Source organism: Mus caroli, unplaced genomic scaffold (assembly GCF_978045245.1).
Source record: "Mus caroli unplaced genomic scaffold, Mus_caroli_1 scaffold_13, whole genome shotgun sequence".
NCBI lineage: Eukaryota > Metazoa > Chordata > Mammalia > Rodentia > Muridae > Mus > Mus caroli.
Window position 1 is genome coordinate 4,513,780 of NW_028227268.1, and position 27,600 is coordinate 4,541,379.

General features: G+C 50.9%; 1 long non-coding RNA gene across 7 annotated transcripts; it reads right to left on the bottom strand.

The window, feature by feature from the left end:
* Positions 1-698: 698 nt before the first annotated feature.
* Positions 699-13,707, bottom strand: LOC110306019 (uncharacterized). 7 transcript variants are annotated; one of them, XR_015044920.1, is made up of 4 exons: positions 13,393-13,707; positions 9,525-12,335; positions 4,757-4,850; positions 699-4,406 (listed from the first exon to the last, which is right to left on the bottom strand). It is a non-coding gene; the product is annotated as an uncharacterized LOC110306019 (long non-coding RNA). The 7 variants fall into 7 exon arrangements; XR_015044918.1 differs by lacking the exons at positions 699-4,406; positions 4,757-4,850 and having other exon boundaries at positions 6,959-11,556; positions 12,056-12,335; XR_015044921.1 differs by lacking the exons at positions 699-4,406; positions 4,757-4,850 and adding an exon at positions 6,959-8,071.
* Positions 13,708-27,600: the final 13,893 nt, after the last annotated feature.

The following is a 27,600-nucleotide window of genomic DNA, read 5'->3' on the forward strand; positions in this document are numbered from 1 at the left end:
GTCTCCTCAATTCTGTCCTTCACGTCTCAAGACTGTACCTCGATATTCATTAAGCACAAGTCACCCACTTTCCACATTAGACTGTGGAAAAGGAAGTTTCTCTCTTGAATTCCAGGAAGGGCACTGACGGCCAGGAGAGACTGGATTCTCAGTCCCTACTTTTCCTCCACAGAACCACAGCTGCAGCCTTCTGTGATATGGGGGTGCTGAGTTGAAATCCAGAAGGGCAGAGAACAGAAGGATTGAGTTCAAGGCTGGCTTGGCCTACTACATAGCGAGTTCTAAGCCAGCCAGGGCTGGATGACCTGGTCCCCCGAAAAAACACAGACAAATGAGCAATTAACAGAATGTAGCTCCACTGCCTGAGCCCATGGGCCCCGAGCTCATGAGGACCCTGTATGAAGGGGTGTGAGACAGAAGGGTATATCTTAGCAGGTGGGAGCAGGAGGGAAGGGCTCTGCTGGAAAGAGGAACAGGCCAGAAGGTAGGGGGACACTTTCATGGATATTTAAAAAGCCGTAGACTGCTTGGCCTGTGAGGTGGATACTCACAAGAGGACACCTTCAGGTGATGAAGGATGTTCGCGGACTGGAAAGAGGTTTCACTCCCGTCCAGCCTGGGTACCCGAATACTTCCCCATCCCTCCCACCCAGCACAAAGGCCGAGGTGGAGGGAAGTATATATGAGGAAGCCCCCAGGCTCTGAGAATCTTCTAGAAGCTCCGGCTGTCAACTTCGGCTGATTTTCTCATTTCCTCTCCGACAGGCTTTTGGGATGCTAACATGATTAAGTTCTTCACACAATTTATTAGCAACATGTTGGAGGTCCAGTAGCGTATCACAGTGTCTCAGTAATCCAATTAGCAAAATGTGTTTATTTAATGGAAATATTAGCCACGTGCCTTCTCACACCAAGCCCTGCTCCAGCTGCCTCTGCTCACAGAGAGTACATCCCGGCAAGAAGAGATTCCACAAACCCTGGAAGCTACTGAGGGAGCACGACTTAGCCCATGTGACCTGGTAACCTAGAGAACGGTGGGGGGGGGGTCGGGCAGTAATGTCTGGGTCAGACTCTGATAAGTCAGACCACAGACTGAGGTGTTCTGGTGGGAAGAGGCAAAACCAGTTTCTAGATTATCTCTGAGATGCCTGGCAGAGATCTCATAAGGTAAAGTGCTTACCTTGCATGCATAAGGACCTGAGTTCAACCCCCAGAACTCACATTAAAAAAAAATAAAAATCTGAACATGCCGTTGAGCATCTATAACCCCAGGGCTGGGGAGGCAGAAACAGATGAATCCCTGGGGCTCGCTGCCCAGTCAGCTTCAACTTCTTGTCTAGCTCCAAGCCCATGAGAGACCCTGCCTCAAAATTCCAAAATGGGTAGCACCTGAATAATGGCAGTTGAAGTTACCCTTCTTTCTCCATGAGTACACACATGGCCCTGTTCACACATGAACATTCAGACAGACAGATGGACGGACGGACAGACAGGACCACTCTCTCCTCGAATTATAATTTACCTCTAAACTAGCAGCCCATTGACACCTGCCCCGCAGTGGCCCCACCCTGGATCACAGCGCCCCTCTCGGTCCTGACACCTCCACAGTGCCTGAGGTGTATTTGGCAACAAGGCAATGCTGACCAGAATGGCACTGGATGAGGGAGCCCAGCTGGCTGTTGAAGCTCTCAGGATCCTGTCAACAAGCAGCTCTTTGCTCTGTGTCTGCAGATTGGGGGCCTTCAGCCTCCAACAGCCCTGGGAAGCCATCGTCTGCAGAGAGAGGTGGAATCACCCCTGAAGACCACCAGGTGGCCCAAAGCCCCAGGGCGCTCTGCCACTGGCCCCCCAACCCCCCTGCTCCTCTCCGTAGGGACATGCACTGGCTAGTTTTAGTCAGAGTCATTTGGGAAGAGGAAAACATCACTGAGAAAATGTCCTCCCCTAGATTGGCCTATGGGGCATTTTCTTAATTGATGACTAGTATAGGTGGACCCCTCTCACTGTGGACCCTGTCACCCTTGGGCTAGTGGTGACAGATGCTCTGAGAAAGCAGGCTGAGCAAGCTGTGAAGAGCAAGCCAGGCAGCAGCATCTCATGTGGTCTTAGCTTCAGCACCTGCTTCCACCCTCCTGCCCTGAGATCCCTCAGGAGTGGACCATGATCTAGGGGTGTGAGTGAAATACAGAAACCACTTCCTCCCCAAGTTGTTTTTGGCCATGGTGCTTACCACCTCAATAGAAACCTGACGAAGCAATAGAAACCTGACGAAGACAGAAGGGGGTATGTATGCACACACTGCTGTTTGCTGGCTGTTCGTCAGGGTGAATATTCAAAGGAACCCCTCAGAGACAATGACATGACCCTAAGTACTAGCATGGACGGGGGGGGGTGCTCAAGGACCCCCCCCCCTCACTGACAGGGTCCTGCTTAGCATCGCCTGGGCTCCTCTCCAACCCCAAGGTGTGTGCATAGTCCTATCTTTCCAAACTACCCAGCCACCAACCCAGGGCTCCCAGAGTCTCAGCAGAACCCCCAGCAGGCTCCTCACAGAGCTCTGTCTTGTGTGACTGAGACATCTCCGCCACGCACCACCTTCTGCACCCCACTGAAGACTAACAGCTGTGACGATGTCGGGCCTTGCACGCTAATGACAGGTGTGTGAAGGCTGCCTGCCTGCCAGTGGGCTCCACTGACATCACACCCACTCCCCGCCTGTGAGCAGCACTCCCCGAGGCGACTGAAATCCTAATAGGTTCCTTTAACTGCCTCCTGCATCAATTCTGACACCAGGTGCTTTTCTTCTTCCTCCCCACGGCTAGGCTTGCCTTCCAACTCTGTCTTTGTCATTGATTCTGACTGAAAGGAGAAAGCTGGGCTTGCTCTCACTCTTGTGCGAAGAAAGCAGAGAGCGGGGCTGGAGCAGCAGAAGCTGTGGGTGGGTGGGGTGTGGGCAGGGGATGGGTGGGGCATACCTCTGGACCCATGGGGAAGCCGAGAAAAGAGCAGGGATGCTGCTCTTTGGCGAGGTCCCAGAGATCCAGACCTGGGCTTTCACATACACAGGGTTCATCCCTGCCCTCTGTCCTGAGGCAGGGAACACACCCCCAAGCCCCACATGGCTGGACTTGGGGGTTTACAGGAACCCTCACACAGCAGGGTCACTGTGAGCAAGGGGCTGGGTTCTTTTGAGTCCTTTCCTCAAGAAAAGAGAAAGGAAGGAAGCAGAGAAGAGAAGGGACAAAGGTTTCTTTTATCTTTTTGTTCAGAGGTGTGACATTGCTCCACCTGTCACCTGGCTAGGACCACGCCTTCCACAGATTATAACTTGGGTAACAGCAAAGCTCTTTCTCCAAGTCCTTGCCAGACTGGCCTGTCTGAAGGCTGCTCATTGTCCCAGCACTGTCCAAGTCTAGAAGGGGAAGTTATCCTCCAGGTTACCATCTGGGGACCCGAGACTCACAGGTGATGATCCCAAAGCCATGAATGGCAGGCCTTCAGCTCTTGATGAAATCAAGGCCACCGAAGCCCTCCCCTGGCATGACAGTTGTAATTACTGATTTTTTTTTTGGGGGGGGGGGTTCGAGACAGGGTTTCTCTGTGTAGCCTTGGCTGTCCTGGAACTCACTCTGTAGACCAGGCTGGCCTCGAACTCAGAAATCTGCCTGCTTCTGCCTCCCAAGTACTGGGATTAAAGGCATGCGCCACCACTGCCTGGCAATTACTGATTTTTTGAGGAGGGATGCTCATATGTACTGACATGGCTGTGTGTGTGTGTGTGTGTGTGTGTGCTGCGGACATGAGAGGAAGGGGCCATATGAGATCAGGAAGGTGGGCTTCAGAGATTACAGATATCTTACTGGCCATCCAATTGGTGTGGTAGGGTCCTCTCTCTCTCAGGACATTTTGGACTACAAGAAGCTACAGCAACAAGGCTGTGTGGCTACCATGGTATTGACAGCTTTCCGTACATACATGACTGGAGACCATTAACTAAAATGTCTCCCTCATGCCCCACATCAGGTCAAACCCTCTGACTACAACCAACACATCTCACCGGGGTTGGGGGTGGGGTTAGGACGTTCGCTAGCATGAGCTCCAGGGCCCTGCAGGTAAAAGTCCTCTGTCCTCCCAGTCCCAGCCTGGGCTCTCAGGTGGTCATCTCTGGCCCAGGTGCCTTTTCTCTTCTTCTCTGAGACAGAATCTCGTGTAGCCCAGGTTAGCTCTGACTTACAATATAGTTGAGAATGACCTTGAATTTCCGATTCTTCTGCCTTTATCTCCCAAGCGCTGAGATTATAGATGTGTATCACCATGCAGTTTACTCAGCACTGGGGATGAGACCCAACAGTTCGTGCACGGAGCAAGCACTCTGCTGACCGTGTCCCCAGCTCCTGGAACTGTATCTAAGTGACAGTAGGGCATCTCTTAGATTCTCCTGCAGGCCAGAGGAACGGACACCCTCCTCCCTCTTTCTCTCCTTCTGTTTTCTTGGCAGTAAGTGCCAAGGTGAAACCCAGGGCTCTTCCATGCTGGGCAAGCGCTTGCCCACCAAGCCATACTCCAGCCCTGTGGCTTTCTTGCTGGCTTTCAAACCTTCCACTTGCTGGAACCAGGCAGGCTCCCAGGCTGAGTCTCCCACATCCATGTATCATCGATCCAGGTGAAAGGCTGAGAATCCTGGATCTCTGCCATCCCAGAGACCATGCCCAGGGTCTCAGTGTACCTGTGGCTAGAACAAGCATCCCAAACATACCTGGATCTTGGGGAGGGGTTGTGTGCTTCTCGCAATCTCTTTTTCTGGCTGCTTTGGGGGTCCTGGCTGAGATGTACATCTTGGGGACCCTGTCCTGGAGGAAGACAGTGGAGAAGTGAGATATGGCTTAGACCCTCTCGAGGAGACACACACCTACTTCCCCTAAGGAGCTGGAACGGCCAGAGAGCAAGGCTCAGGCCTCTGCTCTGCCTACAGAGCCAGGATCTCCGATGGGCCAGGTTGGGGTAGAGGCCTGCAATGGCCACCTGTCTCGTGGAGCTGGTAGCTGCAGGGGAATGAGGCCACCATCTTCTTCACACAGTAGGCCTTGTCCCTCTCCACCTGGAGGTCAAACTGCCTTTCTCAATGTCATCCTCTGTGGGTCCTGCTGAAGGGCATTTTCCAGCTGGATTTAGAATCTCTTCTCAGCAGGACAGCCTTGCCTCCAAGGTGGCCAGGATGGGAATCCAGGGCAGGGAGCAGAGACTTTCCTCAGGATCTGCCAGTCTCAAAACTGGCAAATCCCTGTATCTGCTCAGCCAGGGCCTTGGGGGAAGGTGGTGGTGGAGGAGGGGCAGCTTCCGGTCTCTCCACAGCTGTTGCTGGGCAAAAATCTGCTCCCACCTCTGCTATTGGTCGGCGTTCCTCTGCCTGGCAGAGTGGGAGCGATGCCAGCCGCTCGGGAACCATCATCACCCAGGCCGCCCAGTGAAGGCAGCCCCGAGGCGGAGAGCTACCCCACACACTCTGCGAGGGGTCAGAGCAGAGAGGGAGGCCGAGGTAGCAGTTCCTGTGGTGGGTGGGTGTCTCCTGCTCTGGCTCTCTTCTGCCTGTGGTCCTGGCTCCCTCTCCTCTGCCCAGGTCTCACCGTTCCCCCAGTGTGTGTCTCACTGAACTAGAGCGGGCCCTCTGGCCCGCTTCCCAGATGGCGATGTACAGTGGCTGCTGTGCTAGCATTTGTCCCAGGCTGTGCTGGATCTGGCGACTGTCAGCTCCCAAGGGCAGGCCTGCCTACTATGTTCACAGCTTCATGCTCCTGTGGTGCAGAGCATGGCACACCAGGCACAGCTCCTGCTATATGCAGCATTTGGCACTGCTCTTGGCCATACTCAGTACCCAGTACAGCTCCTGAACACTTAGTACTCGGCAAAGAACTTGGCATGGGTCAGGTGTCTGGGCACTTACCAAATGCTTTTGCAAACCTCTGTCACCTGTTCCTATAGCCTATGAGTGCTTCATCCCACTAACAGGTGTGGATGAGGCCCAGCAAGGGGGGACTCTGTCTGAACTTCCAGTATGGACCAGTGTTGTCAAGGCAGGACCTCAACCCAGAGTCCACAGTCTCTCTCTCTCTCTCTCTCTCTCTCTCTCTCTCTCTCTCTCTCTCTCTCTCTCTCTCCCTCTCTCTGGGGTTTTCCAGCATCCCATCTGCTGACCAAGTCTCCAACAGTCATTACAATTTCAATCCCTGGGGAGAAAACTTGAGCAGAAGCCAGCTCTTGTTTTTCCAGGGAAACTGTCTCATCATAGATGCTTTAGTGCCTAGGGAATGCTGGGAAAAATCCCTGAGAAGCCAGGCCCCTCCCCATAATTGTTCTAAAAGAAGCACCATCCACCCCAGGAACACTCCCCAGGAATAATCGCTAAAGGGCCTAATTTTGGAGATAACCACCATTATGAACGTCTCATTACTTTAATTAAAGTCTCATCCATCACTGGCGTGTGGTCCCTGGAAGCGAGGGGGCTAACCAGGCAGCCCGCAGCACCAGAGAGAGGCAGTCATGCGCACTTGCTCTTAGCCGATGGGCGGACAGTCAAGCTACCCACCAACGCCCACGTCCTCTTGTGCCATGCCTTACCCCCTGTCCTTCCCCACCCCTCCTCTATCTCTATCCATGTTTGCCTAAATGTGCTGTTCCCACTGATGAGAAAGATGGAGATGCCGGATGCTGAAATGGCTGCCGAATGGAGTGCCAGGGCAGGCAGGAGGCATGTGAGGATGGACAGCTGTGCTTCTGCTGGGGCAGGGGAACTGGTCCAGACCAGATCTGCCTTTGTGTGCTGGGATATCAGGTTGCATCTAAGCGGTGGGAGTCAGGATAGAATTAGCTTGAGCATGAGGCCCCTACCTCTAACAGGTGTCTCACCGAGTCACACCCGGAATAGCGTTTTAAATTAGACACAAGAAGAGGTTAACACAACTCAAAAATATGAAACAAGTGTTTACTGATGAACCGTATCAGAAGCCATGTGCTGCAATCACTGCCTCTCCAAATAACCTTGTCTTAGTCAGGGTTTGTATTCCTGCACAAAACATCATGAAGAAGAAGCAAGTTGGGGAGGCAAGAGTTTAATCAGTTTACACTTCCACATCACTGTTCATCACCAAGGGAAGTCAGGACTAGAGCTCAAGCAGGTCAGGAAGCAGGAGCTGATGCAGAGGCCATGGAGGGATGCTGTTTACTGGCTTGCTTCCCCTGGCTTGCTCAGCCTGCTTTCTTATAGAACCCAGGACTACCAGCCCAGGGATGGCACCACCCACAATGGGCTAAGCCCTGCCCCCCTTATCACTAATTGAGAAAATGCCTTACAGCTGGATCTCATGGAGGCATTTCCTCAAGGGAGGTTCCTTTCTCTGTGATAACTCCAGCTTGTGTCAAGTTGACACACAAACCCAGCCAGTACATATCTTTATTTGATGTCACTCTTTCAGATAGTTATTAGGTGGTCTCCACTGGACACAAACTCACTAGTAGCTGAGGATGCCCTTGAAATTGTGTCCTGGCTGCCTTCACCTCCCTCTCTGGCACAGGGATGACAGACATGTACTGCCACACCTGGTTTTATGTAGTACTGCTGTCCCAGGCCGCTCTCTGCGGCCTGATGAAGACTGTGAACAAAGGGAACCTGTGGAGAGAGGCTTTTCCTGCCTTACATGCCCAGTCACAGTCTGTCAGTGAGGGAAGCCTGGGCAGGAGCTCAAGGCAGGGACCGAAATGTAGGAAGGGAAGCAGAGACCATTGGGGAATACTGTCTCACTGTTTGTTTCCTTACCCCAGGACCCTATCCTGGGAGTGGCATTGTCCCCCCACCACCCGGCAGTCATCAATCAAGAGAATGTACCTCAGGCTTGCCTACTGGTCATGGAGGCTGTCTTAGTTAGGGTTTTTATTGCTGTGAGGAGACACCATGACCAAGACAATTCTTATAATGGAAAGCTTTAAACTGGGGCTTGCTTACAGTTCAGAGGTTCAGTCCATTATTGTCATGTCAGGAAGCATGGCAGAAGACAGGCAGACATGGCGCTGGAGAGTTCTACATCGTCAGCAAGCAGCAACAAAAGAGAGACACACTGGACCTAGCTTGAGCATCTGGAGCTTCAGAGCCCACCCCCCAGTGACACACATCCTTCAACAAGACCACACCAATTCCAACAAGGTCACACCTCCTAATAATGCCATTCCCTATGAGCCTATGGGGAGCCATTTTCATTCAAACCACCTCAGAGGCATTTTCTCAATTCAGGCTCCCTCTTCCAGATGACCCTAGCTGTGTCAAATTTACAAAATATTAACTAGCATAGCTGGAGAACCCACACAGAGCCCCATGCATGTTAGCAACCACTCCGCCATCTAAGCTATATCCCCAGCTCAGGAAATAGCTGTGTAGTAGTTTGAAGGAGAATGCCCCCTATAGGCTCTTATATTTAAATACATGGATCCCAGTTGGTGGAACTGTTTGGGAAGGATTAGGAGGTGTGTCCTAGTTGGAGGAGGCATGTCACTGTGTTTGAGATTTCAAAAGCCCATGCCAGTCCTGGTGAGCGCTCTCTGACTCGTACTTGTGGATCAGTATACGAGCTCTCAATTACTGCTCCAGCTCCATGCCTGCCTGCCTGCTGCCAGGCTCTCTACCATGATGGTCATGGACTCCAATCCTCTGCAGCTGTGAGTACCCAAGTTAAATGTTTTCCAAGTTGCCTTGACCATGGTGTCTTATCACAACAGCTAAAAGGTAACTAAGATAGTACTGTAATCAGACCTGCCTGTTGACCTCAAGTAACTGAAATCACTGACATCAGAGACTTGCTTGAAGCCCACTCCTAGCTCCATGACATGTTAGGTTTCCAACATCCTACAAGGATTATAATGCTGCCTCATGGTGCTGGACACTGAGACTCTGAGAGGGAGTACACCCATGCTGCTCCAGTGGTGACACAGGCAGATTTTGAGCGCTATACATCTGTCTGATTCCAGAATCTTCTACCCAGGCTCTGATGCAGAAAGTGCCACTAGACAGAATGAGAATGGGCTTGGTTGGGCATGGCCACAGGAGGGCCTTCAATGTCAGGGAGAAGATGGCAGACATGGGGCTGGGCTTGGTGGAGAGGGTTGACTTGGTGGAGAGATAGTTGTATGCTGGGCCATCTTGTGGACAACCAGATGCCAGGCTATGCAGGGGACCAGGAGGTCCTGGCAAGAGATGGCAAGGGAAGGCTGGGTGGTGGTGGCGCACACCTTTAGTCCCTGCACTTGGGAGGCAGAGGCAGGAAGATCTCTGAGTTTGAAGTCAGCCAGGTCTATAGAGAGAGTTGGAGGACATCCAGGGCTGTCCTGCAACTGTCTCCCTGTCTCCAAAAACAAACAAACAAAAGATGAGAAAACAAAGGAAGGGAAGATGGTGGGACTCCTCCCCTCTCTGGAAAGAAGGCAGAGTCGGGTGTGGCTGCTGGGCAGGACTCAGAGAAGGCCACATCTCTATTACCTACCTGTTATGCCTGAAAATCACTATGGAGGGACTCTAGGACACCTTGGGAATGAAGGCGTGGCCAGGAAGTGATCTGGGTCACAGGTGGGAGATCCCAGTATGCTCAGATGTGGAGCCAGCACCGGTGCCTCAACTTCAGAGACTGGCAGGAGTAGACTCCGCCTCCCACTGGGGTATCTTGGAACAGAGAGGAAAGGGGCATGTGAGTGAATCCTCCATCTAGACCGCTGGGGTCTCCAGGTGGAGTGAAGCCCAAGGACCTGGAGCTGGACAAGGGACACAGACGCCAGGTGACACTGCCTTATGACCAGCACTTAGATGAAATGGATGACTTACCTTTTCCCACTGTGGGGGAATCCCTCTGCCTCCTACAGACCCAGATTCAGCAGTTTCTATCACTGTATGTATAGCTTTGCTAGCTATAAACAGGACCACACCAAGAGCAGCCCCCGTCACTCAGAAGTCTGTGTCTTTTGCATTGCTGGGTATTATCCTATTGTGTGGACAAGCGCAGTTGTCTTCCCTGTCTCCTTTAGGGGATTGGGTCAGTTCCAAATTTTGTCCACTCTGACTTAAGTTTCAATGAACACTTCTCCAAGGGTCTTCCTTTTTTTTTTTTTTCTCTTGCATGAAGAGAGGGGAGTAGGCAGGCTTGTCACGTGAAAAATCCAGGACAGACATCTTAGGAACTATGGTATGGTTTTCCAAAGTGGCTGAGCTGTTCCGCACACCCTACCCAAGCAGCAGGTGGGTGCCACACACTCCTGAGTCTCCATAAAGGAAACCATTTCTGAGCCAAACAAAGGTTTTAAAGCAACTGTTACTGGGAGGGAGGGAGGGATGGCTCAGTGGGCAAGCACAGAAGGACTTGAGTTAGATCAGAGCATCCTTTCGAGTATGTTGTGTGTATCTGTAATCCTAGCATTGGTGGGCAGAGACAAGAAGGCTGCTATGTGCCAGCTATCTATATAACTCCAGTTTCAGTGAGAGAGGGACAGAGTGAGACACCTGATCATCCTTCTCGACAGTGTGAGTAGACACTCTGAACACACACACACACACACACACACGCACACACACGCATGTTTACACACACCATGATATACCCAACATTCTAAAGGGCTCACTCTATTGCTCAGGCTAGTCTGGAACTCACAGCAAGCCTCCAGCCTCAGGATCTTTTTTTTTTTTTTTTTTTTTTTTTTTGGTTTTTCGAGACAGGGTTTCTCTGTATAGCCCGGCTGTCCTGGAACTCACTTTGTAGACCAGGCTGGCCTTGAACTCAGAAATCCGCCTGCCTCTGCCTCCCGAGTGCTGGGATTAAAGGCGTGCGCCACCACGCCCGGCTACCAGCCTCAGGATCTTGAGTGCTAGGGCCACAGGTATGAAACAAACCATCTCTGTGGACACGAGAAAGTCATTCCCTTGTTGTGGACGGTGGACAGAGATGGCAACTCATAGGCAGTGAGAGTCCCCTCCCACCCCTTTCCCCAGCGTCTCTCATCCCAAATCCTTGCCACGTGAGGTGCCATTCACTTGACCTGCGCACTGGGCTTCAAACTACATTGTTTCTCAGTTGTTTTTCTCATTGCTGGGACCAAATGTCCCACAAAAGTAACCTGAGGAGGGAAGGGAACAGAGAGCGATGAATACAGGAACTCCACCTTCTCTTTGGATGCTGCTCAGGACCTCCTCCTCCCGCACCCACCCCCGCAAGGATGGTACTCGCTGTACCACTGGCATCGTGGGCACATCTGTGAGGTAGGAGGTTAGCCCGGGCCACTATTAACTCTCAGTCTATAGCTTGGTGATGAGCCAGGTGGATGTCTGCCTTTGGCTCGTGCAGGCTGCTCTTTCGGCTTGAGTTGGCATCTCTGGTGAAGACTCTTCCCCACAGGAGAGGACCATGCCTGCCTCTATCAGGGTTGTCTTTCTCTTCAGTGGCCATGTGATGATGCTCTGTCCCGCTCCAGAGTCTGCCTCTATCCAGCCACCCCTGCAAATGCTCCCAGCTTAGCTTTGGTCCACAGGCACTAAGAAAATGAATCAGGGGAGGTAAAGGCACCCCCTTCCCCAGGGTTAAACATCCCAGTCTTAGGCAAAACAAATTTCTTGTTGGAACATCTTCCTTCCAAACTGAGTGGAAGAAAGGCCCATTTAATCACACTGTCTAGTGATGGATCCTGTTAGCGAGATGAAGGTGGGGTGGGAAGACTCTGATCCTGCTGTAGGCCAGCCTCAGGACAGTACTGGGCCAGCTGATAGTAGCTCTGGAGGCTGTGTGTACAGGGACAGGAGAGCTTGAGCTAGTCCGTTGGCCTTGGGTTAATTGAAAACAACGTGTACTTTCTCCCTTGGGGTCTGCATCTGAGGCAAGAAGATGTATGCTCTGGACTCTACAAGGGGCCTATAGTGAGCTTGCTGTAGACTAGAAACAAGCTGGAGAGGCCACTGTGGATCGGAAAAGCCCTGGGTGGGAAGAGCTGATGCTCTATCCCCACATCTAAAGATGCCCTACACCCTACATCTTACCGAGACGTAGACAACTGGGATCTCCTGTGCCAGCATCCGTGATGAATCCAGCCAGTCCGGTCCTTGCCTGACTGAAGGATCTACTGGTCCTCTATGCCTCCTCCAAGGCCAGCTGCTGTCCTTCTTACCCCAGATGCTACACACAGTGAATGAATGCAGCGTTGTGGCATGGACTGGCAACTTCATCTTTAGCAAGATGGGAGTCAGAGGAAGACAGATGCCAGGTGCTGGCTGGCAAGCTGGCTGGTCTATTTGTTGGTGTTCCAGGCCAAAGAGAGACCTTGTATCAAGCCAAGAGTGGGAAGAGTTAGAGGAGCAACTAAGGTGCTCACTGGACCACGACACAGGCATGGAGCACGCTTGCACTGTAACACACATGGGTGCACGTGTATGCGTATGCACATACATGCACTGACACCAGTGTAGGGCCCAGGGCTCTGCCCAGCACTCTCCGCCCTGCCACCTAGGGTATGACATTTGGACAGCCAGCCAGTCTTATCTTAGCAGATGGCCTCTGGCCAGTCCCTCTCCCATCCAGGGACAAAGGTGTCTACTGTTGCCTCTTGTCTTTCTGGTGACCTTTCCTCCCAGGTTGTCTGTTTCTTCAGCCCACAGCTCAGCGGAACAGTCGCTAAGGTGGAAAGTTAAGTTGCAGGAGGGCTGGCTAGCCATCTTGCACTGATTTCAGGCCTCACGTCGTTAGCTGGAAACCGGCCACAGTGGGAATATTTATGCCACGGTGCTGGGCAGGCACTACAAAGCAGGCTTTCCTCCCACCAGAGACCTGTCTGCTCAACCAGTCACACTGCGGGGTCCTATAGTGACTCCCTTTTAGTGAGAGATGAATGCAGTTGCCTAGAGTATGCCCAGGGCAGCCTGCTCTGCCACACATGGCTGTCGGCACAGTGGGTGTCTTTACATTGGCTTGAGATGACTCAACTCTTGGCTAACACAAGAGCTCCCTTTAAAAATAAATACTCATACACTGAAGAGAACAAGGGTCCCACACAGAGCCTGTGTGCCCTGCTCAGTGGACGGGCAGCAGCCCTAGGCAGAACGGCCAGCTATGGAATCTGATTCTGCCGAGCTTTCTCCAGTCTGGGTCCCTGGACCAACCTCCCTAAACATTGGGGTCTTCCAGAGTTCCTGGTAGTGTGAGCCTGAGACAGAAGGAGAAGGGCCAGAGTTCCCAGGCTGGTTTTTATTTTTAATGAGAAACAGGTTTTTGCATGCTGGAGTGGCCTGGTTCGTCCTGACCCTCTGCTCCCTTAAAATGCAGAATGACCTCAAGAATCAAAAGCCCCACTCTGGTGTCCCAGGGTGGGAAGGGTGCCTACCTCACACTAAATATCTTCTCCTCTTTGCTTGCTTGGAGAGACGTCCAGAGACCTGATCTCATGGCTGTGCCCTGTAAGCCCCAACGTAGGCCCGGATGCATGTAATCGGTCGCCTCTTTATCCGTTCCATCTTGAATCCTTCAAATGTTCCCAAGGCTGACTGGTTACATAAGGGATGGTAGCATGATGGGCTAGGCTAATTGGTAACAAGCACGTTGGCTGGGGAGTGGAGCCAGCATATTCCGGCACCCTTCAGGACTCCTGTGGCCAAACACAAGCACCATGTGCCTCAGCCCCAGCAGCACAGAGCTGAGCTGACTCTTCATTGACACAGTTGCATAAAAGATTCAGGATATAAATTTGAACAAGGGTTAACCATTGACAGAACAAACAGCCCTCACTGGTTGCTCCCTGCCCACACAGCCCCCTGCCTATCCAAGAGCAAATAGGTGCGGATCCTAGCCCCACCCCCACCCCCATGCACACAGGGCTCTCACCTTCTGCCTCTGGAACCATCAGAGAGTGGAATCCAGAGCTGTTGGCTCTTGGGCACCTGGCTGGAATTATTCTAAGTGTCAACTTGACCAAGGCTCAGGGAAATTGCAATAGGGAAATGGGGTAAAGACAGCGGCCCTCACTGAGTAGACATGAGTGGGGTTTCTACTCTGGTTTCTGTTGCAATGGAACACTGACTCAAAGCAACTTGGGGAGGAATGGGTTTTCATTCTTACACTTTCAAGTGACAGTCCGTTATCAAGAGAAATCAAGGCAGGAACCTGGAGGCAGGAGCTAAAGCAGAGGCCATGGAGGGAGCTGCTTCCTGGCTTGCTCCCCATGATTTGCTCAGCCTGTTTCTTATACAACCCAGGCCCACCTGCCCAGAGTGACACTGCACACAGTGAGCTTTGCCTTCTTCCATATCACACAGAGAAGAAAATGCCCACGGACAAGCCTGTGGGTCAGTCCCATCCTGACCCTCTGCTCCCTTCAAAACTCAGAGAGTCCTCAAGAGTCAAAAGCCCCACTCTGGTGTCCCAGGGTGGGAAGGGTGTGCACTCAGGTAAAGCCCCGCTCTTTCCAGGTGACTGTAGTCTGTGTGGAGTTGACAAACACTAACCAGCCCATGGGCATGCATGCATGATCTACTTGTTGTCAGGCCTCGGCGTCCCGACTAGACTATACAGCTAGCTAGCTTTCTGGGCTCTCAGCTGCTGGCAGAACATGGCTGCCATAATCCCATGAGCCTCACGTCAGTTGCTTTGCTGGGGGGGGAGGGGTATGTTTTGTCATGACACTGGAGGGCTTGGTTCACACCAATTCATGGTTCGTTCCCAGGGACTGAACACCATGGTAGTGAGTGCCTGAGGAGTAGAAGACCTCATGGCTGACAGGAAGAAGAGATCCAGAGACAAGAAGGGGCCAGCTACCCCCAGCCACTCTCGGTGGCTTGCTTCCTCCAGCTAGATCTCATGGGATGCTAAAGTTCTCCAAGCATCCGGGTCCCATAGCTCCACAAGCTGGGGATGTAGTTAGTGTATTAGTTAGGGTTCTCTAGAGGAACAGAACTGATAGAATGAAGTGTGTGTGTGTGTGTGTGTGTGTGTGTGTGTGTGTGTGTGTGTGTGTTAGAATGACTGTGGTCCAGCTAGTCCAAGGGCTGTCAAACAATGGAAAGTCCAATGATCCAGTAGCTGTTCAATCCACGAGACTGGGTGTCTCGCTTGGTCTTCCACACACACACTAGAATCCTAAAGAAGTAGGATCTATTATTAGTGAAGGAATACATTTCCCAGATTAAAGGTGGATCTTCCCACCCTCAAAAGATCTGGACTTAGGGTGGGTGGGTCTTTCTACTTCTTGTGCTTTAATTAAGACCACCCCTCATAGCTATACCTAGCTGCTTGGGCTTTAATTAATTCTAGATATGGTCAAGTTGATCACCAAGAATAGCCATCAGAGTTAGTTAGTGAGACAGTAGCAAGATTTCCTGTGACGCAGGCTACCCTGGAGCTCACAATGTAGCTAAGGATGGCCTTGAACATGTGTGCATTGTGTGTGCGTGTGTGCATGCACAAGTATGTATATGTGTGAGTGGGTGTGCATGTGTGTGTCTGAGTGTATGTGCTCATGCATGTGTGTGTGAGTGCCTGTATATATGTGTATGTGTGTTTGTGTATGTATGCATGTGAGTGCATGTGTATGCATGTGTGAGTGCGTGTGTGTGTGTGTGATGTATATACACACACACATGTGTATACCTTGGGGGTCTTTGAATGTGCAGAGACTGGAGAGGGTGTCGTTGGATGTCCTGCTTTATCATTCGCTGCCTTATTCTCTTTCTAAATGATTTATTTTATTTATAGGTATATGTCTATATGTGTGTGAAGGTGTGTGCATGCCTTTGAGGATGTGTGTACGTGTGAGTGAAAGTCCTGAGGCGCTGGAGAAGTTCAGAAAAGGGCTTGGGTCCCCTTCTTGGAGTTGGAGTTGCAGGTGGTTGTGAACCACCAGGGTGGGTGCTGGCAACCAAACGCAGGTCCTCTGCAGGAGCAGCCGGTGCTCCCTAAACTGCCGAGCAGTCTCTCCAGCCCTGCCTTGTTCCCTTGAGACAGGATTTTTACTGAATCTGGAGATAGGCTTGTGGTCAGAGCATGTGAGTGATCCTCCTGTCTCTGCCCACCAGGCTAGAGTTATAGCCAGGCCTGGGTTTCTACATGGATGCTGGGGATTCAAACTCAGGTCTCCAAGCTTGAGCAGCAAGCCCTCTTACCCTTATCTTACCTGTACTTGTCTATAGCCCCAGAGCAGGGGGTTACAGGCATGAGCCACACATAAGCCCACCAGAGACATTTTTCAAGGCCTATGGTGGTTAGAAAAGGCCCTAGTCAGGTTTCTCTCCATCCTTTAAAGTGGAGGACCACATAGCTTGGCCTCATGCAACCATCAGGGCTCTGAAAGCTGACATGTCTGGGAATTATCAACTCAGTCTGGTCTGGCTCTGTGTTGGCTGTGGAATTCAGATGTGTAAGGAAGACAGAGGCAGAGGTCAGGACACTGGCTCTTTTTCATGAAAGGCTAGGGAGGTCTTCCCAATTTGTGACACTTGAGGCCATCTGGGCAACACATCCTCTGTGACCAGAAACACAGGGGCCTCATGCTCACCAGGGAAATGCTTCAATCTAGAGTTGTGCCTGCTTGTGATTCTCACATGCAGGAGGCTGAAGCAGGAGGACTGGGCATTCCAGGCTACCCTGGACAAAACCAAGAAAGGAAAACATTGCATCAATCCAGAGAGACAGGGGCTGCACACGGGCTCAGGAGCTCACATAGCACTTGACTTCTGCAGATTTTACACCAAAGCTCATGACACGTGAAGGTTAGCATTCAAGTTTTGGAATTAAACAGCACAGGAAGGGGCAGCTGACCCTATCCGTGAGCTGGCTTCTGCAGACAGGAGAGCAATGGCTCAAACCTTTGGGATCTAGAGCTGTGCTGGGCTTGGGTTCTCTGCTCTCTCTCTCTCTCTCTCTCTCTCTCTCTCTCTCTCTCTCAGTCTCCTGAGGGAACGCTACCATGGGGCAATTCGATTCTTCATTTTCTTGGACAGCCAGCCTTTGATCCTTTGAGCTTGCTGGGCACAGTTCCTTTCATTCGCAGGCTCTGAAGATGAGAGAATGGCTGCGAAAGCTGTAGCCTGAGGAGAGGTGCTCCCTCTGGGCCTGAGGAGAGGTGCTCCCTCTGGGCCTGAGGAGAGGTGCTCCCTCTGGGCCTGAGGAGAGGTGCTCCCTCTGGGCTACTGTCAAATCAATTTCCATGCTCTCTAGGGCTGGAGCAGAAAACACTGTGCAAGGACAGATGCTGTGGAGACAAAGCAAGGTCCTCAAATGTTTCCTGGCCTCCTTGAGCTGGAAGGACCTCTGGTTGTTGACACTAGAATTGGAAGCCAGGAACTAAGTAGCTCTCTTGAGTGGGCATTGCCATTTGCCCACCTGTTCACCTACCCACCCATGTTCTAATCCATCCATCCATCTATCCATCCATTCATCCATCCATCCATCCATCTACCTTCTCATCTCTCCACCAACTCACCTATTATCTATTCATTTTTCTATTTATCTATCCATCTGCCCAACCATTTCCCCATCCACCCCCATCCACTCACGCATCTGTCCATTCACCTACCTACCCATTCATTCTTTTATCTACTTACCATCCATTCATGCATCTGCCCACCCATCAATCCATCAATCCATCCATCTACCCATCTATCTACCTACCTCAATTTATCCATCACCTTTCTATCATCCATCCATCTGTCCATCCATTTATCCATCCATCTGCTCACCTGTTCACATACCCATCCACCAGCCTATCCATCCACCTAGCACTCCATCTGCCCACCTATCAATCCATCCATCCATCAGCCTGTCATTGGCCAGGCCACCCACTCATTCCTCCATTTATCCACCTAACAATCAGTTCATCCATCCATCTACCACTCAATCCATGTATACAAGCGTACTGCAAACATTTACAGGTGTCAGGGCTGTGCTGAGTGCCAAGGTGATAATGCCAACTGACCAGTGCTCTCTCTCCTCACAGAGACTTCATGCTCGCTCCCATCATGTTGACGCCACAGTTGGGCTGCAGCAAGTGGGACGGGGACATAGAGGCTAAATGCCCAATCCTCCCTTGGGGACAGTAGGTGGTGATGAAAAATCCAAAGATCACATGACCGAGTGGGGCACCGAGGTCTGTGAGTGTCAGTCAGAACAGAGAGGGAAGAAAGGATTTGCTGGAGGGAGGGGGAAGAGGAGGAAGACAGAGGATGGAGAGGAGTGAGGAGGTGGAGAGGAAGAGGGGGAGGAGGAGGAGGGGCGCCAACTCTGCCAACTCTGGGCAACAAAATAAGTGGCCACTTAGAGACCTCCCTTTATTCCCCTCAGAGCCCCACATGGATACAGTTTGGCACATTTTGTCTGTTGCACAGAAAATGTCCTTGCAGGTGTCACTGGCAGTGGGAGGACCCATATGTCAGCACCCTTTAGATGAGTTCCCTGGGTGGGCTCTAACAGTTCTTTATTAAAAAAAAAAAACCAAACAAACAAACAGGGCTAGAGAGATGGCTCAGTGGTTAAAAGCACCGACTGCTCTTCCGAAGGTCCTGAGTTCAATTCCCAGCAACCACATGGTGGCTCACAGCCATCCGTAAGAGATCTGAGGTCCTCTTCTGGTGCATCTGAAGACAGCTAGCTACACTGTACTTACATATAATAATAAATAAACCTTTAAAAACAAACAAACAAACAAACAAACATTATTTTAGATTTATCTATTTTATGTGCGTGAATGTTTTGCCTGTGTGTGTATATGTTCACCATGTGCATGCGGGTGCCTTTGGAAGTCAGAAGAGGGCGACAGAGTTACTGATGGTTGTGAGTCACCATGTAGGAAAATCACCCAGGTTCCCTACAAGAGCAACACACGCTCTTAACTGCTGAGCCCCTCTCCAGTGTGCTCCCCACCCTCACCCTCACCCTCACCCCCACCACTGGACAGGATTTCAGTGTGTAGCTAGCCCTGGCTTGCTCAGAACTCATTGACTGTGTACATCAGACTGGCTCCCATCAGCCTCTGTCTCCTGAGTGCTAGTACTAAAAGTGTGAGCTACCAGGTCTTACCTTCTAGCAGCTTTTATTTCAGTAGTTTTATTTGCTGAGTAGAGGTGCCCACTTAGCACTCTTTATAATGCTAAGTCCCACCCTCAGGGGAGTCAGCTCAGACAGGCTTTGGATCCAGCCCCAGCCCTCACACATCTGTGCCCCTCAAGTCCACAGTCTCTCGGAGCTGTTGTGTCCCATGAAGGCGTCAATGTCTAGGAAGAGTTCAGGGAAGGTGCCTGTTTGAACTTGGTTGGATAGTAAAGTCTTCCTTTTCCAGGATGAGGAACCTGCCTCACACTGGGCAGAACCACCAGCACCTAGCTTCCCTGCAAGGCCCTTCCCCACATCAATTCTCAAGTCAGGGAGGCTCCAGCAGTCGCCAAGTCAAACAACGAAAGAAATCGCTGGAGGGGGAGAAAGAGAGAAGATGAGGATATGGAATGAGGTCAGGGGGAAAAGAGAAAGGGGAGGAGGAGAAGAGGGAGGAAGGGTGTATCAGTTTGCTTCCTGAAGTCAGTCTCAGGGCCTCAGTTTGTTCATCTGTAAAATGGGACAATTTGAATAGCAAACTCCCCCAAGCCCCCGCCCCTCACCCCCCCCCCGCCCTGTCAAGAGTCAGATGACGTTCTACCATACTTTGCCAGCCAGGACATCACCGTGACAACTTCTCACCTCTGTCATTGCACAGGAAGAGCACTGAGAGACAATCTGCCCATGAATGTTCATGGCCCTGTTCCAATAAATCTTTATTTACAGAGACAGATGGTGGGCCAGATTGCCCTGGTTGTTTTCTTGCAGTGAAAACTTTTTATTCAATGGAATTTTGCTTGAAACTCATGGGTTTCTGGAGCAGTTTGAGAATCAGGGGACTTAGCCAATTTTCTAAGACATTTCCACCACCTGAGTCAAGTCAAGTCATTCATTCATTCATTTATTCATTCGCCTGATGTACTTGATGCTCAGCTAGGAGCCATGAGGGATAACAATCCTCCTAACAGAGTCTAAAAAAATATCTTTTTAAATATGATTTTATTTTCTGTTTTAGACAGAGGTTCACTACATAGTCCTGGCCAGCCTGAAACTCACGGAGATCTGCCTCCCAAGTGCTAATATGAAATTCATGTGCCATAACTGGCTGGTTTTTTTTTTTAAAGATTGCTTTATTTCTCTATATATGTATATGATGGTTTAATTTTACTTTATATGTATGTGTCTTGCCTCCATGTGCATAGTGCATGTGCAGTACTGGCAGAGGCCAGAAGAGAGCAGCCAACCCCTGGATCTGGAGTTACAGACAGTTGTGAGAAGCCATGCAGTGCTGGGAACAGAACCTGGGTCCTCTGGGAGAGCAGCCAGTGCTCTCGGCCACCGAGACATTTCTCCAGCCGTCTGGAGTTTTAAAATCATTAATATATAATTTTTATTTCTTATGATCTTTATTAGTCTAAGAAATTTGTTCTACATGACTATGATTATCCACAAACAGATCATTAACATTGTATTGTTGCCACCACAGATCTGTTTGAAAGCAGAGCTCCTAGCCCCACTCTACTGTCCCTGGTACTGGGTGGTAGAGGGTGTGTCGGAGGCCTACCTTCCTCTGGGATTTGGCCGTGTAACTCAACTCCAGAGTCCAGTGCAGTTGAAACATTGTTTCCCGTCATTCTTCTGAGGAGAGCAGAGGCCAGGCTGGCACCCACAAAGAAACATGGATAAGCCGGGCGTGGTGGCACATGCCTTTAATCCCAGCACTCGGGAGGCAGAGGCAGGCGGATTTCTGAGTTCGAGGCCAGCCTGGTCTACAGAGTGAGTTCCAGGTCAGCCAGGACTACACAGAGAAACCCTGTCTTGAAAAAAGAAAAAAAAAAGAAAAAGAAAAAGAAAAAAAAAAAGAAAGAAAGAAACATGGATAACAACCGGGGATACCAAAGCAGACGTTTCCACTCAGGCTGGTTTCAGTTCCACAACCGGACTGTGTCCTTCTCCTTGGGGTCCTAGATGCCCCATGACCTCACCTAGGGCATAGTCCTCCGGTAGCACAGAACCCCAGGGCTGCAGGGGGTTCACTGTGTACCCATGGGGTTCTGGGCACATTTGGGAGCTAAGAAGTGTGGGTTGGACCCATCACTCAGTTTTAAATGGACACTGGGGTTTTGCAAGGTATGTACCTCATATCTGAACGTCCGGTCACAGCAGAGAATGACCACAGACTACCAAGGAACGTCACTTAGTGACTGTGGCTCTAGGAAGCAGCTCCTTAGACAAACCATCATTGAAGGATCTTGGTGGGTGGAGCCCATATCTTTTAATGAAAGTGTCACTCTTTCCTGCTTACTCGGTACAATCCTTATTGCTGTAACAAAATACCCAACATGAAGTGGCTCAAGGGAGGGAGGGAGGAAGGGCTTTTCCTGGGTCACAGTTCAAGGCTACACAGTATATAACATGGCCAAGAAAGCATGGTGGTAGGGGGGAAGCAGGGAGGGAGAGAAGAAAAGAGGGAGGGACAGAGATGGGGGACATATTGAAAATAGCAGAGTCATAAGGAGAATGAGTAGCTGGGGTGGGGGTGGGGGTCCGTGATCTGGGGGGGGTGTAGAGTGGGGGGAGCATTGGATTTGGAGATATATAACAGGTTCTTCTGCTTACTGAGGGAGCCTGACGGCCAGCGTGTGCTTTGGTATGCTAACAGGCATCACCCGTGGAGTGGTCATTTGTCCCTTCTGCCAGTGATAAGGGAAATGACTCCTTCTGGTAGAGGAGAACAGGCTTCACTAGTTGCCAGGGAATGCTGGCTTTTATCTAACAACCAGAAATCCTCCTATAGTACAGGCTGAGCAAATTCTGTGTATCTAGATGGGGTTTTGTTTTGGTTTTTTTTTTTTTTTGTTTTTTTGTTTTTTTTTTTTTTTTTTTTTTTTTTTTTTTTTTTTTTTTTGATTTTGGAGTTTCCTTTGAACTTGACCATAGTCACCGTGCCTCTACAATCTGGAAGCAGAGAGTGAACAGGAAGTGAGACAGAGCTATAAACCCTGACACCTGCCCCCGATAACATACTTCCTACAGTTAAGGTCTACCCCTTAACTGTTATACAACCTTCCAAAACAGCCCCACTAGCTAGGAACCAAGTGTTCAAACACACAAGCCCATGGGGAACACTCCACATTACACAGAGAGGTGTGAGCCAGACTGGAGTGTGTGGATGTGGACTCACTGTTTGAGTCACCGTCACTGACTCCTGTCAGTAATGGATGTCTGTGGCCATTGCCTCCATCACTGCTCTTAAACCCCTCATCCCTGGAAGGGGATCCACTGCCTTTGGTTCTCTTGGCTTGAATGAGGGTTTCCCAGCTCCCTCCCACCCCCAGCCAACACTTTCCAGGAGGCTGTCACTTAGCATCTCTGTCACACCATTGTCTAGCCTTCTGTTGTATGCCGGGATGATGCGGTCACACCAGCATCCACACTTCTTTTTTTTTTTTTTTAAAGGTTTAACATGTTGTTATACAGTACTTTTTTTTTTTAAAGATTTATTTATTATATGTAAGTACACTGTACCTGTCTTCAGACACTCCAGAAGAGGGCGCCAGATCTCGTTGCGGATGGTTGTGAGCCACCATGTGGTTGCTGGGATTTGAACTCTGGACCTTCAGAAGAGCAGTCGGGTGCTCTTACCCACTGAGCCATCTCACCAGCCCCGCATCCACACTTCTATTGTGTGCTGGAATGAGCCCTCTGCAGGGGCTTCAGCCTCTAGTTTCTGATCATGGAGTGTACCCCAGTGCCCTCCCAGGTGCCAATCAAGATATTATCAGAGAGCCGGGCAGTGGTGGCACACACCTTTAATCCCAGCACTTGGGAGGCAGAGGCAGGCAGATTTCTGAGTTTGAGGCCAGCCTGGTCTACAGAGTGAGTTCCAAGAGAGTCAGGGCTACACAGAGAAACCCTGTCTCGAAAAACCAAAAAAAAAAAAAAAAAAAAAAAAGATATTATCAGGGTTTGCTTCAGGGGGGTAGGGGGGTGCCAGCTACAGAGTCAGTTTCTCCAGATGTGACTAAAGAAGGGCAATGTAAAACAGGAACTCAGGGGCTCTGGCACGTGAAAAAGGCTTAGGATCTGCCTTGCCCCTCCCTTTCTATGTGGAGACAAAATCCATGCTATGAAGGAATCACTTTAAAACCTGCAGCCTTGTCCCATTTAGAGCATCCACACTTCAGTTACCACCTGCATTTACTTCCAGAACATTCCTGCCATTCCAGAGGGAAGTCCCTTAGCAGTTACTGTCTGCTTTGTGCCTGTCCCTAGGAATTCACCTGACCCAGAAGTTGGCATAAATGGCACCATAAAATCACAGGTGGTCCCGACTCTTCACTAAGCCCGGAGTGGCCCTTGGGTACAGCTCGATAACAGCAGGAGGCGGCCTGCACATGCTCAGGGCCGGATACAGGGACTAAGGACCTCCCTTCACAGTAAATGGAGCCAGGAGGTCAGCCTCTGTTCACCTGGAAATGGAAAATGAGGTAATTAGCAATTATGTAGCAAACCGTATGGAAGGAACCTTACAGAGAGATGGATAAACTTACCACATGTGCAACGCAACTAACTTACCACATGTGCAACGCAACTCCACCGCCTGCAACCTGCATATCCGGCAGAATGTTTTTGTTTCAGTGTCAGGGGCATGAAGGGAACAGCTGAGGTCCAGGGACAGTCACACATATTTGGGACAAGATCAGCCACAGCTACCAGGGACTGTCGTTGGAAGGACTGGACCCTGGGCAGAATGCAGGTTCCTAGACCACTATCTGAGCATGCCTGTGGATCTGTCCAAGGTGCTATCATCTGCACAGCCAGCAGCACGTAGGCCATCTCTGTCATCTCTGAGCTTCTAGTCTGCTCCTGCACAGGAGTATGACATCACTGAGACTTCTCTTTCCACCTGGTAAGAGTGTGATCTTGGTGAGGCATCTGGTTCTCAATGTCTGTCTATATTACACACACTCTCTCTTCCTCTGTGTGTGTGTTTATGTGTATGTGTGTGTGTCTGTGTCTATGTCTGTGTGTCTGTGTGTGTGCCTGTTTGTATGCCTGTGTGTGTGTGTCTGTGTGTCTATGAGTGTGTCTGTGTGTGTCTGTATGTGTGTCTGTGAGTATGTCTGTATGTGTCTGTGTGTCTGTATCTGTGAGTGTGTGTGTGTGTGTGTGTGTGTAGAGGCCAGAGGCCAACCTGCAGGCCTCCGTTCTCTACGTCCTGGGCCCCTGGGATTCCACCATGTAGATCTGGGAGAGCAAACTTAAGTCATCAGATTATAACGATGGCAAACACTTCTTGCAGCTGGGCCATCCCAGCAGGCCCCTGTTGCTTGTGCGCCTTTTTCAACAGAGCCTGCTTCGGAAGGATGCTGTGGACAGGCAAACCACAAGTGCTGGATGCAAGTGTGATCTGTGCCACAGTGAGGGGACTCAGTGCTCTGTGTCATGAATGCTCTCCACACTGTGTGGAAATGAGCTACTTCCTTTGGGTGTCTCCATAGGCATGGGTCACCCACCTATCAGAAGCTACAGCAGAGAGTGACTTGGAAATGGCGAAAGTCATTGTCTTAGTGAGGGTTTTACTGCTGTGAACAGACACCATGACCAAGGCAACTCTTATAAGGATGACATTTAATTGAGGCTGGCTTACAGGTTCAGAGGTTCAGTCCGTTACCATCAAGGAGGGAACATGGCAGCACCCAGGCAGGTGTGGTGCAGGAGGAGCTGAGAGTTCTACATCTTCATCTGAAGGCTGCTAGCAGAATACTGGCTCCCAGGCAGCTAGGATGAGGGTCTTAAAGCCCACACCCACAGTGACACACCTACTCCAAAAAGGCCACCCCTTCGAATAGTGCCACTCCCTGGGCAGAGCATATACAAACCATCACAGTCTTTAAGCTCCCAAACCCATTTCCAGTGACACACGTCCTCTGGCAAGATGCCAGATTATGGGAGGCATCTCCTTCAAACCACCACATTCTGCTCCTGGTCCTGATACTCCCAGGCATTCCAAGTTTGCTCTCCCTGCTTCCTGCTTGTGCTCTCAGCTGTTCCGACTGCCTTCCTGCCTGCTGCCATACTCTCCTACTGTGATGGTGATGGACTCTTATCCCTCAGGACCCATAGCCTCAAATAAACCCTTCCTTCTCTATGCTGCCTCGGTCATGGTGTTTTATCACAGCAATAGAAAAGAGATTAAGACAGGCACCCTTCTTCATTCTGATACAGTTCAGGGCCCAGCACATGAAGCGAAGCCACGGCACTTGGGGTGGGCTCTCCTAACCGTTAACAAAGTAATCCCTCCCTTGCTGGGTGAAGACTTTCCAGTGTGGCAGCTTCGGCGTTCCCTCTGCTCCCATAGACAACCGACAGCCCTTATCCCTGCTCTGTAAGTAACAATAAACTCAATGGTTGAGCTACTGTTGCATTGTCAATGGGGACTTATAAAAAGGGATCGTCTTGTCTGTGTTTACCTCTTTCCAGAGATGGAACTCTCACACAAGCCCCCAACCTCTTTACCCCTGGCACAGACACCCTACTGCCCTGTTTAGAGCTTGGGAGAAAGTCTGTCATAAAGAGACAGGTGTGGATGTGGTGGGCAGATGTGGTTAGAGCAGCTGGTTCCAGCTCTGGGTTTTGTCCCCATTCCCAAGACAGGGTTTATTTGTGTCCCAGACTCCTGTCTCCTAGGACGGTAACCATTCCTAGGCTGGAACATGAGCCGTTTTCTGCAGGGAACTCTCTTCTTGTGTACACACAGACCATTCACAGCTGAAATGCGGCTGTCAGCTGAGTGCCTGCACATTGGTGTAAGATCACAGACTGCAGGCAGCCAGCTGGAGCACGTGACCCCAGAAGCAACCCCTGCACACTGGGCCACTGGCCTGTGCGGCTGGATCTCAGCTGCGACAGAGTAGAGCCAGCCTTTGTGTGTGAAGAACCTACGAGAGCCTGGTTTTATTTATTTTTAATCAGCCATTTCAGCGCGTTCCCTTTAGTCAAAGGCAGCGCCGAGCTCTGTGCAGGTGCCTTGTTTGTATTTAGCGTTTATTTACCCAGGGAAGTCTTGGGGGAGGTAGGATCTCATTTGTGGAGACCCCAGTGGCAACACGCCATTACTCAGAGTCTAAATGAGCTCTGCACAGACGATGAGAGGGGAGGAGAGGGGAGGGGAAGAAGGGAGGGGGGAAGCAGAGGAAAGGGTGGGAAAAGAGGGCAAGGGAGGAGGGAAAGGGGGAGAGGAGTGGGAGGAGTTTGGGGGGAAGGAAGAGGAGCTGAGGGAAAAGAGGGAATGAGAGAAAGTGGAAGGGGTGAGAGGGGAGGAGAAGAAGGGGTGAGAGGGGAGGGGAGGAAGGGTGAGAAGGGAGGAGAGGAAGGGATGAGGGGAATGAGGGCCCCACCAGAGCAACAGTGGACAGCACAGCCTGCTGTCAGTCTTCCAGGCCAGGCAGTGCTGGAGCTTCAGCCTGGACATTGAGAGACAAAAGCTAGGCTCACTCTCCCTCCAGCCTGTGGGCAGGGGCTGGGCACCCTAGGAACAGGCTAATGAGCATGAGCAGGTGGCTCACACATCAGGCCCCATTCTGATTTTAGGGGCACCAACTGACCCTTTAGGGAGCTGGCCAACCCTTCCTGGGAGAGGTTGCAAGTATCTACAGCCTTCAGTGACCCAACACCCCCCCCTCTGACCACGACATCAAGGCTAGAACCTTCACCTTCTGTCCCCACCTACCTCTGTCCCCCACTGTGTGGTGAGGCCTCCCTCACCCACTACTTAGCTGGCTGTTTCATTTCTTGTCTTCTGTGCAGACTCATGCTGATTTCTGAGCTGAGGCAGCCAAATGGGGTCCCTCTGCACACCATAGGAAAGGATTCCCTCTGCACACTGCAGGCTGCCAGCAGCCAGCATCGCTGCAAGCTCTGACTAGGCTGGTCCCTGAGGATGCCCAGGCATGGTGGAACAGGATGTCTGGTCATGCAGAAACCAAGAGGAGAAAAGGCCATTTGATTTCAAACAGAGACGGGCCACATCCTTTGGGTCCTTCATTTGGCAAAGTGAGAGCGAGTCCTGGCAAATGACAAGGTCCAATATCAATTAGCACCTCCCAAAAGCTGCTGAGACCAGTCAAGACCAGTCATTATGCAGGGCTTCACCTCCACCCACAGTGGGTTATTTACATAATAGCCTGCCCCTCAGGTTACCCTTCATTAACAAACATGTGCAAAACACACGCAGCCGGCTGCATCTCATAAATATATATTGTTAACCTGGTATAGACAGCTGACTTTCGCTTGCTCGGAAGAGAAGGGGCGAGAGGTGTCTTCTGCAGGCTGAGCCTCTTGGTCTGAGGCTCCAGTCCATCCTTCAGATGAATTCCTCGGTTTAGGTTCCAGAAGCAAACGATTGGGCAGCGTAGAGTGGTTTTTCCTTCCTCCCTCCCTCCCTCCCTCCCTCCCTCCCTCCCTCCCTCCCTCCCTTCCTTCCTTCCTTCCTTCCTCCCTCCCTCCCTCC